Source organism: Drosophila mauritiana, chromosome 3R (assembly GCF_004382145.1).
Source record: "Drosophila mauritiana strain mau12 chromosome 3R, ASM438214v1, whole genome shotgun sequence".
Classification (NCBI taxonomy): Eukaryota; Metazoa; Arthropoda; class Insecta; order Diptera; family Drosophilidae; genus Drosophila; species Drosophila mauritiana.
Genome location: NC_046670.1, coordinates 19,189,036 through 19,206,946, shown reverse-complemented (window position 1 = coordinate 19,206,946; position 17,911 = coordinate 19,189,036). Strand labels below are relative to the sequence as shown.

Below are 17,911 nucleotides of genomic sequence, written 5' to 3'. Positions count from 1 at the left end.
CCCACTTTCCTTCGAGCAGAACAAGAAAATCAACTTAGAAATTATGACTCCTTGGTGATGCTGGGCGAAATGGAAAAATTAAACTCGGCACACACACACTTGCACACAAATAGCAAATGAGAGAAACAAAAGCACAAAATCATAAAAAACATAAAATAAATGTAATAAAAAAAGCAATGGAAAGGGGGCAGGGCAAAAATAAAGCCAACAATGCAATTTTCGGGGGCGTATGTGTAACAGGCCACAAAGGTCATAAAACCATATCAACGCCATTAAATGTACAACGCGTGGCAGCAACAGCAGGGGGTGTATAAGTCCTCCTTAATATGTATATGTATGTGTGGATATACACACGAAAAAATGCAGGGCTTAATTCCATACTACATTACTTAAGGTTGTCTTTTTTGGTCATGCTCGCAATCAATAAGATAATCCGCTTTTCATGCAGTAATCAATAGCATGATTGAAGTTATTAATTGGTATTTTCTGAGATATTTTTGAAACTATAAAAAAGTGTTAGCTGACCTATTGAGCCTAACATCCTTTTTCATTCATAACTTGATTGTGCATTCTTCTCTTTTTCCAGTGCATACACACCAACACACACCGGAGGTTATGGTGTGTGGTGGTAAGCTGAAACTGGAAATCATAAAAAAGTGCGCAACGGCGAAAAAAACAAGAGCCAACAAACTTTTCCGGCAAGATGAGAAGCTGCCGAGAGTGCGATGAAAAGGGGGATTCAGTTGGGAATAGATGTGGCAAATATATACGTGGTGGTGGAGTTTGGGGATGGGGTGTCAGGTCTGCAGAACGATATACACCTTTATGCCAAAGACCCGTGCACTTGTTGGGCACTCCGGCTGTTTAGACAATGTAAACGATGTAACACTAAAAAAAAAAAACAACAACCACACACACAATCCCAGGAATAAATACCGAGCAAAAAAAAAACTAAGCAAACTGAAAGTGAGGCGAAAAGGACGAAAAATTCCGGCTGTGGCTGGCACTCAAGTGTGAGGACAAACAAATTTTTTACGTGTGTGCTCTGCTATCTGTGGTTGTGTGTGTGTGAGTGGGTGTCTGCGGCCATGTCAGCAAAATGTGGGCGCGTCAATGAAATTAAGGTCGAAAACAGAAAACAAAACACACAACACGAGCGTTTGAGAAGGATACAGAACAATCAGCTAAAGAGAATCGTTGGCAGGACTCGGGGGCAAAAGTGTAATTGGTATAAATAAATTATGACGCCAAAATCATCCCGATTGAATTAAAAATGAAACTCGGAAAGGGCAAAGTTGCATTTGTAAAATGGATGTGGAGTTTTACTATTTAAATTTAGAACATAAATTGAATATCAGCTTGCATAACAAAGATATTCGTAGGTTCTTTATCGTGAATACTTTTTGGACTTTGGATCCTGTTAACTTCTTCTGCAAACGTGTAGTTTTACTTTCGATTCTGTTAACTTCTTCTGCAAACGTGTAGTTTTACTCCAATTAAATTTAAAGCTTAAAGCAATAGTGCACTACAATCCTCACATTCAAGGGGCAATTTGCAGTCTTTAAATGAGTGGACGTAGCCAAGCGAATCGTAATGAGTGCTACGTTGCCGTTACGTAACGCTAATGCCCAACCGTAACGATAACGATAGCAGCAATTAGTTTTTAATGTACCTACGCGCGGCATTTGCAACTTAATTAACTTTTGCCGGGCTGCCAAAAAGGAAGAGCTCAAAAAAAAAAAAAACACATACCCAGAACCAAAGCTCATTGTAATGCACTGCGAGCAGAGCAACAACTTTAATGAGCTAACAAAACACATGTATACTATAGTTAGTTGTGCAGGATTCTATGAAGAATTAGCAGGGGTATCGTCGACCACTTTATCATTTTAATAAGCGCATTAAAAATGCAATTTCAATGCGCTAGTTTCACATAAACAAAACGTTGTGGAAAAAGGATGGGAAAATTGCTAGGAAAATGTTCGCCATATGCTCAGCACACACACACACAGACACGTGTGCATATATGAGCTTGTTTAACGTTTAAGAGGCGGGAGAGGAAAAGAAGGCGGGACGTAAGTCCCGACAAACGCCATAATTTATGCTTTATGTCGGCACAAATTTTAAATGGCCACCAAAGTTCCAGCGGGCTTAAAGCGCATTAAGCCCCCCAACAAAAACAAAAGCCAGAGACAGCGAAAGAGGGGCCAAAAGTGAGGCAATTTCATTTTGCACTTAATAAAAATTTAATGGAGCCCACATCCGACACACACAGAAACACATGGGAGAATATATGACCTGTAAATCAGGCGAAATTGTTGCCTTAAGTGAGCTTTAAGCAATGCGAAAAAAAAAGAAATGGCCGACGAAGTTCCGAAGGATCCCTCAAAGTATCCAACTCCAACTTAACACTTAATGAAAGAGCATCAATAAACACAAGTATGGAGCACATTTTTATGACAAAGTTTTCCTCGAAGAAACATAAAAAACCAAACAGAAAAGAAGGCAATATGTTGCATTAACTTTCCTAAGAAAAAACAATTTTTTTAAATTGAACAAAGCATATAAATTCAAAAGGAACCTTCTTTGTAGGTTTAATCATCAATTGATTTATGACTTAAAGCATAAAAAGCAAAAGGCGTGAAACGTAGAACTAATAGCTTTTCTCAAACACAAGAAAATGATGAGCAAACCTCATGAAAAATAGCCTGGGCCAATCAAAAGTTTGTTGGTTTTCCCCATTCCGTTTGGCCGACGTATTAAACGTTTATTAAAGCGTCTGCTGACAGATTACAGGTGGTTTCATTTTCGAGCTACCATAATAAAAAAAGGAGTCCCCGCCTCCACAATTTCACGTTGAAAGGGGGCAAAACAGCAGGAAAAGTCAACAAATTGACACATTAAAACAAATGAGGCCACTGGCAGCCAGACGTCGACTAGCAGCTGTCGAAACGACATGGCCAACTAATGGAGCTTGTTATAGTTCCAGCTCCTGAAACAAAAGCACCGCAGAGCAGCAGTGCGAAGGTCCTTTCGCACAAGAACTGGCGTAGCATACTTTTTCGGGCAGCCTCAAGTTAGTGCCAAGAAATTAACGCCTTGACGCGACGCGACAAATGTATTTTCGCCCATTTTTTCCACTTTGCCCATTCATTTTTTTTTCTGTATACCATTTTTTATCCAAACTTTTCTTGGCCAGCAGCACCTGGCATTCGGGGCGTTGCCTTCGAAACTTTGTCGCCGCACGCATAAATCAAGTTAATCATTTCGGTGGGGAAAACTTCACGGCAGCGCAAATTGGACATTTATATTTCCAAGCCGCCGAAAATAACTGCTATCCCCGTGACCCTGATTTATGATCTTTAACATTGCACTTGACACCGCGGACTTAGCCAGATGATGGGTGTATTTATCAGAGAGAAGACTTATTATAAAAACCTGATGCCGAGCCCAAAACAATTCATGTTGATCAATCAGCTTACCTGCAAGTAGAAGAAAGAGAAATGCAGTTGATTAGAATTTTTGCTTTCACAATCTTGGCTTCATAAATTTAAATTTGCAATTCAAATCCATTGGCAATCAGGAGTAGCAGCAATAACAATAACGAAATTAAGTTTGAGCTAAACAAAAATGGCAAATGGATAATTTCTCCAGAGATTGAATAAGTTTCGAGCAGATAAACTTGCCTTCCCCATATAACAATTTCTGACCAGCAGCTGAAGGCATCGATGAAATGCCAGTTCCACCTACATAACAAGAACTTGAAAAGTGCGCTTCGGCATTGTAAAGTTAATTTTTCTTTCAAAAAAAAAAAAAAATAAAATTATGACTTTTGCAATAAACAATTTTATTACAATTTTCTGAGCTGGTCGAATATATTTTGCTGGCTCCAAATTGACTTTAACCTATAATTATGACACGCACTGTCAGGCCAGGGAAATCAATATGACCGGACCAAGAGCAATCAGAGCATACTGAGAACCAAGAACCGAGCGGTGGAAGTTGGCCATGTACATTCAATGGAAACTATTGAAAACAAGTTGAGCAAACTTTTACACACAGTCAAGTATAGATGGGTAGATGGGTACACCACTTGGGAGCGAGGGAACCAGGTGAGACAGTTATAAAATCCAAATTGAAATGTGAAAGAGTTGCTTGACTTTGCTTATGCACTTTCCCCAAATGCAACTCGATTCTGGATGCTGGAGATCGAGCAGGTCCTTCTTGATTGGATGTGTGAATACGGGGAAAAATTGACAGGCAGAGGAGGGCACTACAAGTGCGTGACACGCGACGGAATCCCGGACAGCAATGGTAGCCAACTGTGTGACAGGAGAGACGGACACGGGAACAGGCCAAAGCACACGTAATCCTTTGGGGACAACATCCAGACACAGACGCAGACCTGGAGACCGTGCCCACATTCAAACGGACGAAGCGTACTGAAAAATTTAACAAAAATTTCATTGTGAGCCAGTCAGATGATCAAATCTAATGGAAAGGGCTAGCAAAGCGAGCAATCAGTCCTGGTCAAGTGGGCGTGGAAACACCGGAAAATAATTTGGCAACAAAGTTGAGGAAATCAATCAAATATATTATTTTAACCAACTAATCAGTAAAAAGTCTATGCTAAAACAAGTCCTTCAAACTATTATAATGAAAATTGAACACATTATCGAAGTCAAATTTTCTTTGCTGTATTTTTTGATTACAAAAAATTGTAAACTTGCGTGCCAGTGCGTTTGCTTTGGCTTCCAGCCAAGGGGAGATGGACTCAAAGGCTGACCGAAGGATGGGCCCTTTTGGGTTTGAGGTTGCTACAGACAGATGTCCTGGCTGGTCAGGATCCTGTGGTCGGCTAGGTGTGTCCGTTTTCTGTTTTCGGTGGGTGCGAGCGTGTGTGCTTTCTGGATCCCCACTTGGTTAGTTTTGGGGATTTTGTTTGTCTCGCCTGTTTGCAATTTGCATTTTCCCTGAATCTGGAAACCCATTCCACTGCCTCTGGGCAATGCTTCATTATTTTTGCAAACTTTTTACTTAAATTTCGAGCATGCATGTGGTGTGTGTGCGTGCGTGTGTGTCTGTTTACCAAACACTTGACCATTTATGGTTAGCCAAAGCAATTTTCCATGCCTTGTTCGCTCGTTTATTGATAAATTAGTTTTGGACATTTGCTGACAGTTTTCTTGTGCTCCACTTTCATTTCCAAAGGAAAATGCAATTATTGTTAATAAATGCCCTTTGTCTGTTGAAAATGGAGACAATTCAATTAAAACTGAGACAGCCAAAAACGAACGACAATAACCTGTCAATTGCCGAAGAGTAGAGTCTGTCTTGAGGTGGGGCAATCCCCTAGGTGGCATCAGCCTAATAGCTGAGATTGTATGACAAACTGTCACGACCAGGCAGCAGCCATAAACAAATCCGCTTAGCTCGGCTTTTCTTCAAGTTTTCCCCGCCTCCGTTGCTGGAACTAATTTTCCAGGAAAATGTCTCTGCGCCGTGTGAGTCGGGTGGGAAAAGTAGCAACTACTTAGGTTGCCTGCGTGTTGCAGCACTTTTCCGAGCGATAGAAAAGCAATTCACTTTGAAATTTGCACCTGTAAACATTGTCAAACAATCAGCGGGGGCGGCGAGGGGCCACAGAGGGGCGTGGCCGGCGGTAAGGACAATGGCATAACACAACACTTGAGTGCACGGTGGGGCCGCCACCACCTGATGTCGTTGTTGTTCTTGCCATTGCCGTGTCTTTGCAAATCGCCTTAGCTGGTAATTGTGTATATGAGCACGGCAGAAGAAAAACGAGGGCCAGCACCGAGAAAAGACCTCAAAAGCAGCCATCGAACGGAGGGCATAAGCAGAAAAGACAGCACACTACAGAATACACTCAGAAATTAAAGGCGAACTTAACTTACATTTCTGAAAATATATAAACATTAATCCATACAAAATTGTCTTTCAAAATCGGTGAACAAAGTGCAGATATCATTATGTATACTGCTTTTAGACTTATCGAATGAATAGATTTTTCAAATTTTCTTCGAGTGAAACCCTAGATTGGATGAAACAGGACAGCGGACCAGCAGTTCTTAGAGCTCGTTAGGCAACGCCTTCTATTTTTGCACAATTTGCTGACTTTGCTGCCAGTGTCCAGGGCCAGTGGCACATCTTACCCATCGGTTGGCCAACTTTTTATGCCCCATCGTGAGACGTGAGATTGACCAGCTGCAGTGACTGCCGCCTGGGCCAAGCAAATGCAATCATAAAATGTGTCATTATATTAAACTCAACTCTCCAGGCTCGCCCACTCCGCTGCAGTTGCTTATTTTATGCTTATTGAAAAGCCTGCAAGTATGCAAGTTTTTCCCTTTGCCATTTTCCCATTTTCCCACTGCGGCTGCCTCATGAGTCCCGCTTCTTAAAGTACTATACTAAAGCTTGCTCTTGGCCAACAAAGTTGTGCGGCAAACCACATTAAAGGAGCTTCAAACTGATGCTCGATTGGAAACCGAAAGTTGCTAAGTTTTATCTTCTATATTTTTATGCAATAAAAAGTAACTAGAGTTTTGTAGTTTTTGTCGTTTAAGAATTCTGCTGATATAAATTTTAAAATACACTTTTAAGTTGTAAAGTTAACTTTCTTTTGCAAGTTTCAAATTTTTCGGCCAAGTGACTCGATACAAAATGTTAAAGCTTAGGGCGCCGTTTTTTCAATATTACTCTAATGGCTGGCAATTTTCGACGGAAATCGTTGGGGCAGCTGGAATGGCCGTGCTATCATCATCGAACCTGCAACCAATTGAGCGGCAACAAGCTGCAAGGATCCAAACGCCATCATCATCATCATCATCGTGGGCAACATTTAGCATATTCACTTTCAATTTTCCATTCTTCGGCTTTCTATTCAAACTGTTTTCGCTTTTGTTCTCGTTTCGATTGCAAAGTCGCTTTGTTTCGCTTTTGTAATTGATTTTCAACATTCATTAGATGTTATTTTTCTTTTTAGGTACGTTTAGCTGCTGACCTTCTCGCTTTTGAAAGAAGGTATATACTTTTTGTTCTACCTCAGCAGCTTGTTGCCTTTTGTTTCGCCTTTCAAATGGCTTTTTCCCGGGTTAAATGTTGCAGAATTTCACTTTAAATGTTTGTATTCCACGAACTGGGCTCCTATTGCTCCTTTTCCACTCACAATTGTTTGAATTTTTACTTTCGCATGTGCGACTTGATTTCCGTTGCAAATGGCAGCTTCAAGAGGGAGCGGTCGGTTGGCGGCGGGGGCGTGGCATTATAAGTGATACTGAAAGCGTTGCTGCGATGCTTTTTATGTGTGCCATTGTATTGCGGATTGGCAATGGCGCAGCTTTCGCCATTGTTAAATGGTGCGTATGATTTATATTTTATTTTGTATTTCTGTTTGCTTTTTATTTTATCGTTTTTCGTACTTGGCTGTATATATATTCCTTTTTTTTCGTTTCTAGGGTACCCTTTCAAGGATAAAGGGCAGCACAAGTGCGAGGAAGAAAAAATGTAAATGAGTCACAATTAAATGCACATTTTTGCACACTTGATCAAATTGGAGAAAAAAAAGGGGAAAGAAATCCCGGAGACGATGGCCAAAATTGTCCACATAAATTATGTCAAAATCGGTTGAGATAATGCACATGAAAAATGTGGGAAATGCTTCGAAGCAAAGAAAACAAAACCGAAAACCGAAGCGTTTGCATGTTGGGGCCAAATAAACAGAATGAATTTCGACCAAATCTCGCCAAGAACCCAACAAAACAAAGTAATAAACCCGAAAGGAATTCCATAAAACCAACAAAAAAGCAACGCGACGAACAAATTGTTTTGCAGGCATTTGGCATGCCAAAAAGGACGAACAAGGATAACAGGCCAGAAATGTCTAGCATTGCAGAACTAATAAAAAAGGCAAGAAAAAAAAGGGGAAAAATTGAAAAAAGAAAGCAAAACTCAAATACATTTGAAGCAATTTCACTTGCGAGCGAACGCAATAAAAATCAAGAATATTTGCAATGAATTTCCAACCGTTAAGAAAAACCCTTGCAACGTTGCTGGAAAAACCGAACGGCGAACGGAAAAGTAAATCGGCGGCAGCGATGGCGTCTGCAGATAAGACGGGAAGCCATTGAAACACACACGAAAGGATGGCATAAAGTCGAAAGGCGGGAAAATAGGGGTCCTTAGAGCGGGAAAAACGATTAAGCTACAGGGTGCCACTGTGCTAAAAAAAACTCAAACTGCAGTAACTCAGCCACATAGGACAAAGCCAAGTATAAGATACTCATTAAATTTATGTGCGTCTGCACAAAGAAATTAACTGGTTTTTTCCAATTTCAACTTATTTAACCATAAATCGGTCAATCCACAATGTTTTGAAAGAAATTTGGTAGGAAATCTTACCTTTGGCAATCATTTTCTAAAAACCCTTTAACCCATAAACTGCAGAAATAATAAACTCTGTAAGCGGAAAAATAATCTCAGCCTTACAAGATCGAAACGCACTGTAGTGGCTTACTTTTGCCACTTCCTTCGCTCCGCAGATATATGCAAAAATGAAGTCGTGTGGCAGGCTGAATGAATATCTTTATATCGAGAGGCGGAGAAATAGAGAGTGTCGTGATGGCTGGGGAAAAAGAGGGAAAAAGAAAAGCCTCAGTTGGCTACATGAACTGAATGTGTGGCAAATGGGAAATTGAATTTCACGCAAAGCGAAAACAAACCCAGCCAAGCAGCGGATGAAAAGGACAAGGCGGCTCCTGCTGCCTGGGAAATATGTAATAAAATAATGCTTAAAGAAAATTTACGCCATCGAACTGGAAAGTTTTCCTCTTTCCCTCTCTCGGATTTTCCTTGAAAAACCTTGTCGTGTCGCCGCACGTGCGAGCAGTCAAAATGAAAATCGAAAGCAATAAAAACTCCCCGCGACACACAGCATGGCGTATACGTAATGTCAGGTAAGAAGCTCAGCAGCATTTCAGCCAGCAATCAGAGGCAGTTGACAATGGCAAACCCTACTGCATACTTATTGGGTTTTGGGGGCACCACCACCGAGCACCACCGAGCACCACCGCGCACCACCGCGCACCACCTTGCCCCATTCCGCACCACCACAACCGCATGCAGCTGACACAGGCAGTTAAGCTATTTTGTTGGGAAAATGTTGAAAATATGAAAACCGACAGATTGACAAAGCGATGACTGAGGCAAAGATGCCGACTAGAATCCAAGCAGCAAAGGTATTTTTTCAATTTATTTTCATGTGCACGCCAGAGCGCATTTTCATGCGTAAGCGAATGACAATCACATGAATAAACCCACCCGCAAAACAATTTCAATTGAAGCGCATACTAAACGTAGGCGTGAGCTGCCAACTAAAGTCAATGAATGGAAATAATGAAATGTTTTCACATTCAAATGTAGAAGGCAGCTCAAGTTAAATAAGTATATATCTTTAAGTTGAATTAGTTGCAAACAAAACAAAATTTCATATTTTAAATTTAAGTAAATATTTCCAAAAAGATTTTCCACTAGATAAGCGCACAATTATCATTTCAGTTCACGTTCCAGCGCAAAATCAAGTTCAAGCCAGCAGCAAGGACATTTTCCTGGCTAATATTTTCACCCAAAAATCCAGCCGAAATGTGATATTTCCACTTGAGTTGCCCGAGTCAATTCAAGCATCATCAAATAATGTCTAGCCTGGGATCTGTTCCAGCCCACGACGACTGTCAGGCGGAGTTGATTAGTTCTTGGACATAGACCCTCCTCCCCCACGGTACCATTTTCCATTTCCCATTTTCCATGTCTCCCACCCGGTGGCCAAGTTTTGTGTATATATTTTCAGGGGTGTCCTTCAACTTTGGTCGATGCGAATTTGCATTTTTAATTCGCCTTTTGCCATTTTTGCATAATTCGATGTCAACGTGTGTCAGAGTGGCAAGTTTTGCTGTAGCCCGCTGTTGCCGTATTTATTTGCTGTTGTTGCCAAGGCTGTCAGCTGCTAGGGATCCTGGCCAAACTCTAACCTAACCAACCATTCTATCCCAGCCGACAAAACTTTTGCTCGGAAAGCCAGCCAACCCCAGCGAAATTGTCTTGTCAGTTAGCATTTGTCGCTGTCTAGCGGGAATATTTCAGGCAGTCGGGGGAATTAATATACAATTGCATAGCTGAAGGCGCATTTAAATAAAATAAACAACGGAGCGAAACTAAACAGGTCTCGCAAAACTTTTGTCACACTCATAAATATTCATAAATTCCATTTGGAGCGGGGCCAGGTGCCGACGAGCAAATAACAAAGTAACAGTAGCATATTTTCCATTCGATTGCCCCCAAGTATTCTTATTTTCTTTCGGTGTGCCCACAGCTCGCGGCCTTTGAAAATGGCAGTCAATTTCAGAGACGACGCCCACCTCTTAGATAAAACTCATTAAAGTGGAACTTCTGCAATGATAAGAGATAATAATAAACAAGACAACAAAGAAAATAAATGACAACCAGGATGGTTTACAAGTCACTTCCGTTTCGTTTCAAGCGATTCCGCTGCCCGCTGCTGTTGCTCCCTTTTTTCCCCATTGTTAATGAAGGCCGTCGTGTGATCTCTATCAAAGTTTTCCTCTCAGCTTTGATGATGTTTTCCTGCCCAACCAGCGCCGCCCATCGGAAAAGTGTGGGCGTGTCGCAGCTGTGCGAGAAGCAACAACTAAATTAAAATTTACAGCACTTCAAATGGAAACGTGCCTGTTTTATTAAATCAATTTTTACGACGCGCTGGCCAAAGAAAATGGAAAATCCTGTTGTAAAAACTGAGTTTTCCCTTTTCGTTCGGCCAAGTTGTTGCTCCCGTTGCTCTAGTTGTTGTTGTTTTCGAAATAAATTAGACATTTAATGATGACCGCAGGCTGTTTGTTGATTGCTCCTTCTCCTACGGCCAGACTGATGGAAAAGTTGCGCATTTTTACAGAGATTTATTTAATTTAATTGAAGTTTTATTGCCTTAGTCAGCGTTGCGGAAGAGATAGCAACGTAACTTAATTCCGACGCGAAGAAGGCTTTAAAAATCTTAAAGATTTGGCCAGTGGTCTGAATATTTTGGTAAATACTGGTCTCCTTTCGAGTCCTTATTTCACTTTATTCATTCTCCATTTTTATATCTCTTCTCGCTTGCCCTAATTGAATTAGACAAACATAAAATGCAGAAGATTACTTTCACTTGAGCGCCTTTAAAGCTTTCGACACTGCAAGAAAGGGAGGCGCATGGACCACAAAGAAAGAAGGAATAGACCAAGTAGCAAATGGCAGCGTGGTCAACAGAGTGGAGTGCTGCGTTTTGCTAATGAAAATTGCGACGAAAATCCAGGCTTTCCTTAATGCACTCGACAAATGCAAAACAATGACTGAGAAAGGACAGGGACATCAAGAGCGCAAAAACACACACACTTTTCGCATATGAATTTCAATTTGCAAACTTCTTGGGTACATGCACATGCCCAAGAGTCACATCCAAGGACAACAGCCCCAGCTCTCACACAAACGCACCTTAAGCATGTATATATGTATGCATGTACCACCTATACACACACGTTCAGGCCCATATCCTTACACCCACTTTAGAAGTCGTCTGTCTGTGTCAACAAATTGCAGCCAGTCAACAACCTTTTCGCCAAGTTTAAGGTAATAAGTTGAGCACAAAAAAAGAAAAGTTAAGGCAAAGTTAAAAAAGGAGCACATTGTCTACACTCGAAAAGAAAGCGGAAGAAAATTAAGAAAGGAAACCTGCTTTTGACAAACAGAACATCGAATACGCGTTGCAGTCTTGAAGAAAACTGTGATAAAGACAGACAAAAGAATTATAAATGGGAGAAATGGGTGAAGCAGAAACAAAAGCACTTTGTTTAATGTATATAAATTGTTGTATAAAAATTCTGTTCTTGCGGAAAATATCGAAATGTTTTAATTATGATTATATTTATATTAGAAAACATTTTTCTTAACAACATATTTATTTATTACAGTGCCGAAGCCTACGAGCAAAACTATTCACATACGCCCACTTATCCTGCGAATTCCTGGAGGCCAAGATGCATATGCATAAGTTATGACTAAGTAAAGTTCAGGAACCCAAGCAAGATGAAGATGGGGGAGACAGAACTTAAAGGCACTGGTTGTTCCAACTTGGCTTTAATTATTTTTAGCTGTCTGACTGCAAATCATATTAAAACTTTTCTCTTTTCGTGTTTGCCAGAGACAAAAGGCAAAGGAAAAAATTAAGAAACTTTGTGCGCCGCAAAATGAACTGTGGAAAGTGTGACCCCAATCTCCACCCATATCCAACTGCCCGTCTCTTTCGCCCAGCATATAGCCCTCTTTGTCTCACTGGAGTCAGACAGAAGGAGTCTCGCATTAACAGGACGAGTCTGGCAGCAGGACTCTGCACCTAATTATTATGCTATATGCGTGCGGGGTGCAAAGCAAACGCACAGACGGCCTTAGAAAGAGGCAGCAATATACAGCGTGAAAGAGGTGGCACTATAACGTAGGAGAGAGAATGGTAGAGCACATAATAAGTAGAAACCCAACTGGGAAAATGAACATGGACCAGGACTTGGACTTGGACTTGGGCTCGGACTTGGACTTGTGTTCTGGCCATTGTTGTGGCCACTCTTCTCTGTCCATTTCATCCGCCACTCCAATTCCCAGTTTGGGCTCTTCTCTATTCCCCAGCCACGTTTTTTCGATTTCAATACAAATAAAGAAATTGCCCGAAGAAAGCTAGAAATTGGCAATGGCAGCCACAGAAAAAATTGAAGAAGAACGACGAGGGCTGCGGAGAAAACTGGAAAAACTTTTCCTTTCGGCCAGCACTTAAGACCCACAACGAGCTGATGAAGGAATCACAACAACTAGAACAACAACAGCAACTCGAAATGCAATTAAGTCTGGTGGTCGGAAAAATCTCAGTTGGAAAGTCCGTGTCCAAAAGCCTCGGGTTTTCCCACAAAAATTTCATGCGTTCTTCGGTCAGCTCAATAAAAATTGCGAAAAGGACTTGAGTTAATGCTGCACAGATAGAGAGACAGAAAGAGACGCGAAGATAAATTCGCTCGCCCACTCTAACTGCATTCTGCACTCGCAGCGAAGAGGTATTAAAAAATAAAAAAAAAATGAAATGAGAAAAAACCGACATCGAGGGTAAAAAGAATGAGTGAGAAAAATTATTATTTCACATTTAGCACGTAACGCACATAAATCCTTTTAAATAAACGTTTGGCACGTTTTTTGTAATATTCCTCGCTGCGCGGACTGCAACGTTGTCCAGGTCCTGCAGAAGTACGCAGGACTTTCCAGGTACAGCAGTCTGAGTCCGGGCAGACACTTAAGCCTTATCCCTGCCAGCACAGCTCTGAGTTCTTTTAATTTCTTTCTTTCAACAACGGAATGGAGAGCTAAAAGTTTAAATGTGTCAGAGAGCCGAATAACTTAATACTCTCTTAGAAGTCCTAAAGGACTTTTGCATCTCCAATGAAAAGCGTGTTGTAAAATTCCCTAAAATACTGCTTACAATTCATGACTAAACTACCGAATTGGATTCTCATTAGAAGGACTTGTGCTGGAAATGTTTTGTGGAAGTAATTTCCCTGCTGCTTAACATATTCACAATGCCCTCTAGTTAAGGCCGCAAATTACTTAAACCAGCAGCGAGGAATGAGCCAGGAGGATCTGCTGATGGGACAGCAGCCAGCAAGGATTATGGCATCATTCACCATGGCGCATGCAAATGGGCACTGAAATTAATCACGGCGAGCGCCAAGGAGCTGACAGTCTGCAGCACCATGACCACCGGCATCCGTAAGTTGCGTTTTAATTGATCGGATTCGCGCGACGCGACAAGGACAACTCCTTGGAGGACAACTCCTTGGCTCGCCTCGTCTCCTTTCCTGCCACTAATTGCAGACGCTTTCGGCTCTGGCTGCCTGGCACATTCACCATTTCGAGAAATAACTATAGCAAAAATTCATAATCGAGACAAGAGGCGGCGGCGCAAATGCAAATGCAAATGTTATGCCAGTCCAGACAGTGGCAAAAGTTATCTTCTGCATTGCAGATAGAGCGAACATCCGCCCGAGTCCTGTGACTTAACTTCACTTTTGCGAGATCCTAACGACTGACACGTGAGAAGTTTTTAACACGTACACGAAGAGGCCACAGAAATTTACGAGTTGCTGGCGCTGCTGCTGCTTCGCCTTCTTGGTGATTTATTTTCCAGAGTATGAATTTTCCTGAGCCGCCGCTTGTTTTTCTTATTATACATATATATATTTTTTGTTACTTTTTATTGCTTTAATTTTTATCACTCTCTCCCAGTCTGTGGCCGTCTGAAGGTGCCACACAGGTAGCACGCGATAAGACTGGTCGCCGCCGCACACTTGAAAGCGGAAAACCGCAGGAGGAAAATCCTGCGAGGAGTAAAGGAATAAAACTGAAAGCCAGCAAGCACAAGAAGGAAATGCAAAAAATGACACGAAATCGTTAAGCGACAACCAGCAGCAACTTCGACTTGAACTCTGCACTCTGCCGCAGAGCTGACACTTGCAACTCCTCCCCCTCATTTTCCATTTCCCTATATCTCCACACCACCTCTTCCGGCGGCTCCTCGACTAACAAGCGTGCCCAGGCAACGGAAATACTTGCCCCCGTTCGCGGCAAGTGTTGCGGCGATAAGCAGTGCCACGCCTACTCAACCGCAGACCCCCGTCGTCACCGCCAAAAAAAGAGTACGACCCCTTTTTACTTGGCTCGCACTTGAAACGATATGCAAATGTGCATGTGGCAACCCTCGGGGGCCAGGTAAACAAGCGAACCTCTCCAAAACTCGTTTCGTAACTCTTCAACATTCCCAAAAAGTAACAATTTATGTAACGAACTACAGTGGCGGTCATATAACTAGCACAACTATTTGCTGACATATACCCATGTAATGGAACATTTATATAAATATATTATTTAATTTATATATTTATATCTTTAGCAATTTCATCACATGGTGACTACAAGTTTCGATTGAGATGCATGTACATATTTTTAACCGCAACTGTGCAAAAATAAATCCTTATCGATGGTTTGTTAGAGGACCATCGATGACAGCGATACGACAGGGATATGGATTGTAGCTAGATATATTCGGGCAGATATGGATATGGACACGGATGATGAAGGGCTGTGCTCTGCATGAATTTCAATTTTCCCATAAACAAAAAATGCGGGTAATTTGTGTGTGCGTGGATTTTTGCGATCGATTTTGTTTCCATCGGTTGTCACTCTTGTCACACAAAGGCAACTCTGGCATGTGTGTGCCCCCGACCCGCTCTCTATCTATCTCTCTCTCTCAATGCCCTCACTTCTTCCCACACTCGTGGTTTTCCACAATTTTTCCAGCCCGAGGAGGCAGGACATGCAGCTTTTTTTGCGGTTGATTTTAAATTGTCTGCCCAGAATTCGCCAGTGGAGGGAAAAAAGGCGAAAAAATAAAAGCCGTCATATGAAAAATGCATAATAAATGAGCTTGATTGCCGAATCGGCGGAAAAGGCGGCGGCAGTGGGCGTGGCAGCGACAGTTCAAACACGCCTTAAAGCTTTATCGCCTCGCAACTTTCCCCGCGCTTTACATTGATTGATTTTTGTCGTTGTTTCTTTACACAATTGTTATAGCCAAGGCGTTTAACTATCTAGGGGGCGTGGCCGCAACTGAAATTGAGTTGTTTTAAATGCAGAGGGCGGAAACTGAAAAACAAACTATAAATGAGTCATAAAACTAGCGAATGAAACGAATGTCATATGTCGCAAGTTCTTTTTTTATGGTAGATCGTAAAATAGAGTTCCCCGAATGATAAATTCTAAGTGCTAGAAAAACTACAAATATAAATTCTAAAATGGCTTACGATATGCACAACAGTAAAGCATATTTTTATGTTAATTTATATTAGTGCTGATTGTATTAAACTAAGATCCTTTGCATTTGCCGTAGAGTAAATAAAATCAATTGCGTGCAAACAAAACCAAATGTTTGTTCTGAGCACGGAAAACATTTCCACAATGTGTCGCTGGATTTTAAATATTTAATGTGTTTCTAATTGTGCGGGAATGTACACACATGTGAGCAATTCGCCCACACTAATCTACATTGTATTATGCACGGCATTTATCACAAAGTTGAAATGATTTATTGTTTTCAAATTTAAATTCCGCTCTCTGTTTCTGAATTATGCTAAGTGCTTTAGCATTAGGCAAACCAAAACATGGCTCAAAAACGAAAAAAAAAATAAACCAAAAACAAAAAACCTACGAAAACAAATGCATTAAATTGCATTTAAAACTAATTAAAATTGTAGACAAGCACTTACGCTAACATTATTTATTATTGTTGTTGCTGCCGCTGCTTTTGTGGTGTGTTAAAAAGGTTTGTCGTAATGAGCTTACCTGCAATTAAAAGAACAAATATGGGCAAAAATGTAGTAAGCTGTTTTTGAAAAACTAAATTGCATTAAGGGCATTTGAGGTTCATTTAAATAAGGCAGCACTTGCAGTGGCCCAACTCAATCAGGAGTCACTCAACTCAGTCATGCACTCACATCACCTCACATCACACATTCCCCCGCCCACTGGGGCACTCATTCATTTATTCATTCACTCGACTCGTTCAGTTAACTCTCTTATTCAGTTGTCCTGTCCACCTGCCTCAGGTAATTTGTTGCTCAGTGACCAACGAGGAAACAAAGGCCCAGAGACATAGAAACGCAATCCCATGTCGGGTCCTTGTGTGCTAGCTCTGCTGCATCTTTTCCAATCCATACCAAACCAAACCGAACCGAACCCTTTTTGTCTCTGTGCGTCCATAAAAAAAAGAGCAGAGGAAAATTGAAATGACATCGAATGAAAATTCCCGTACGTGTCCCAAACAATATAAAAGCCAAGACCGAAAACCCAATCCCAATCCCAATCCCAATCCCGATCCCGAGATCCATGGGGAGTAATCGCTCTTTCTCCGCTCGACGAGACAAAAAGGAAAACCTCTCATGTGAGAGGAAAAAAAAAAAGTGAACACGATGAAAAAAGCCGAAGAAAAGTGTCCAAGTAATCGAGCAACTTCAATTTGCCGGCTATGGTGGAAAAATGAAAATTGTCAACCGAAGCTTCTTCGCCTTTTCCCCCTTATGATTCCATTTAGCGCCTGGCACGCCAATTACAATGACAATGAATAATTATTCAAGACCAAAGACCAAATCCCGGACAGGAATTTTAATGCACCAGCTGCTGCTCTCTATTTTTCCCGCCCCTCTTGCGGCGCCACAAATTTTTCCGTTCCGTGCAAAATTTTAATGAAGTTCATCTCTAGCATTCCACCGACCATACCAACGCGCCCTTTGTTGTGCAAATTGTCTTAGCCCTTGGATTGGATTGGGGTATAATTCCAATTGCGAATGCAAATGCATTACCATTAACAAAAGACATTAATTACTTGGCTGAATGAAAAATGGTTGAGGGAGACTCTGGCTGCCGACTGCTGGCAGCGCTTCGCCGTTTAATTGCCAAACATTTTTGCACATATGCACAAATTAGTGTGACAATTGTTCGGCTGCGTTAATGATGATGATGATGATGATTATGAAGCTTCTGCGACGCTGACATCGCTGCCATTTGATATTGCATTACAGGCAGCAAACCAATCCAATACGAAAACCACCCAGCCAGCCATCATGCCACCCAATTGCAATCCGAAATCCCAAACCAAATCCCGTTGACAATTTTCGCCATTAGGTGGGCGACGACAGGAACCATCGGCATTATATCAATTACCCAACATATCACCCATTCAACCCCGAAAACGCACAGC

General features: G+C 41.5%; 1 protein-coding gene across 3 annotated transcripts in view; it reads right to left on the bottom strand.

The window, feature by feature from the left end:
* The window catches only part of LOC117145703, a 158,531-nt gene that overhangs the window by 48,496 nt on the left and 92,124 nt on the right, over positions 1 to 17,911 (bottom strand). The window lies entirely within an intron of this gene.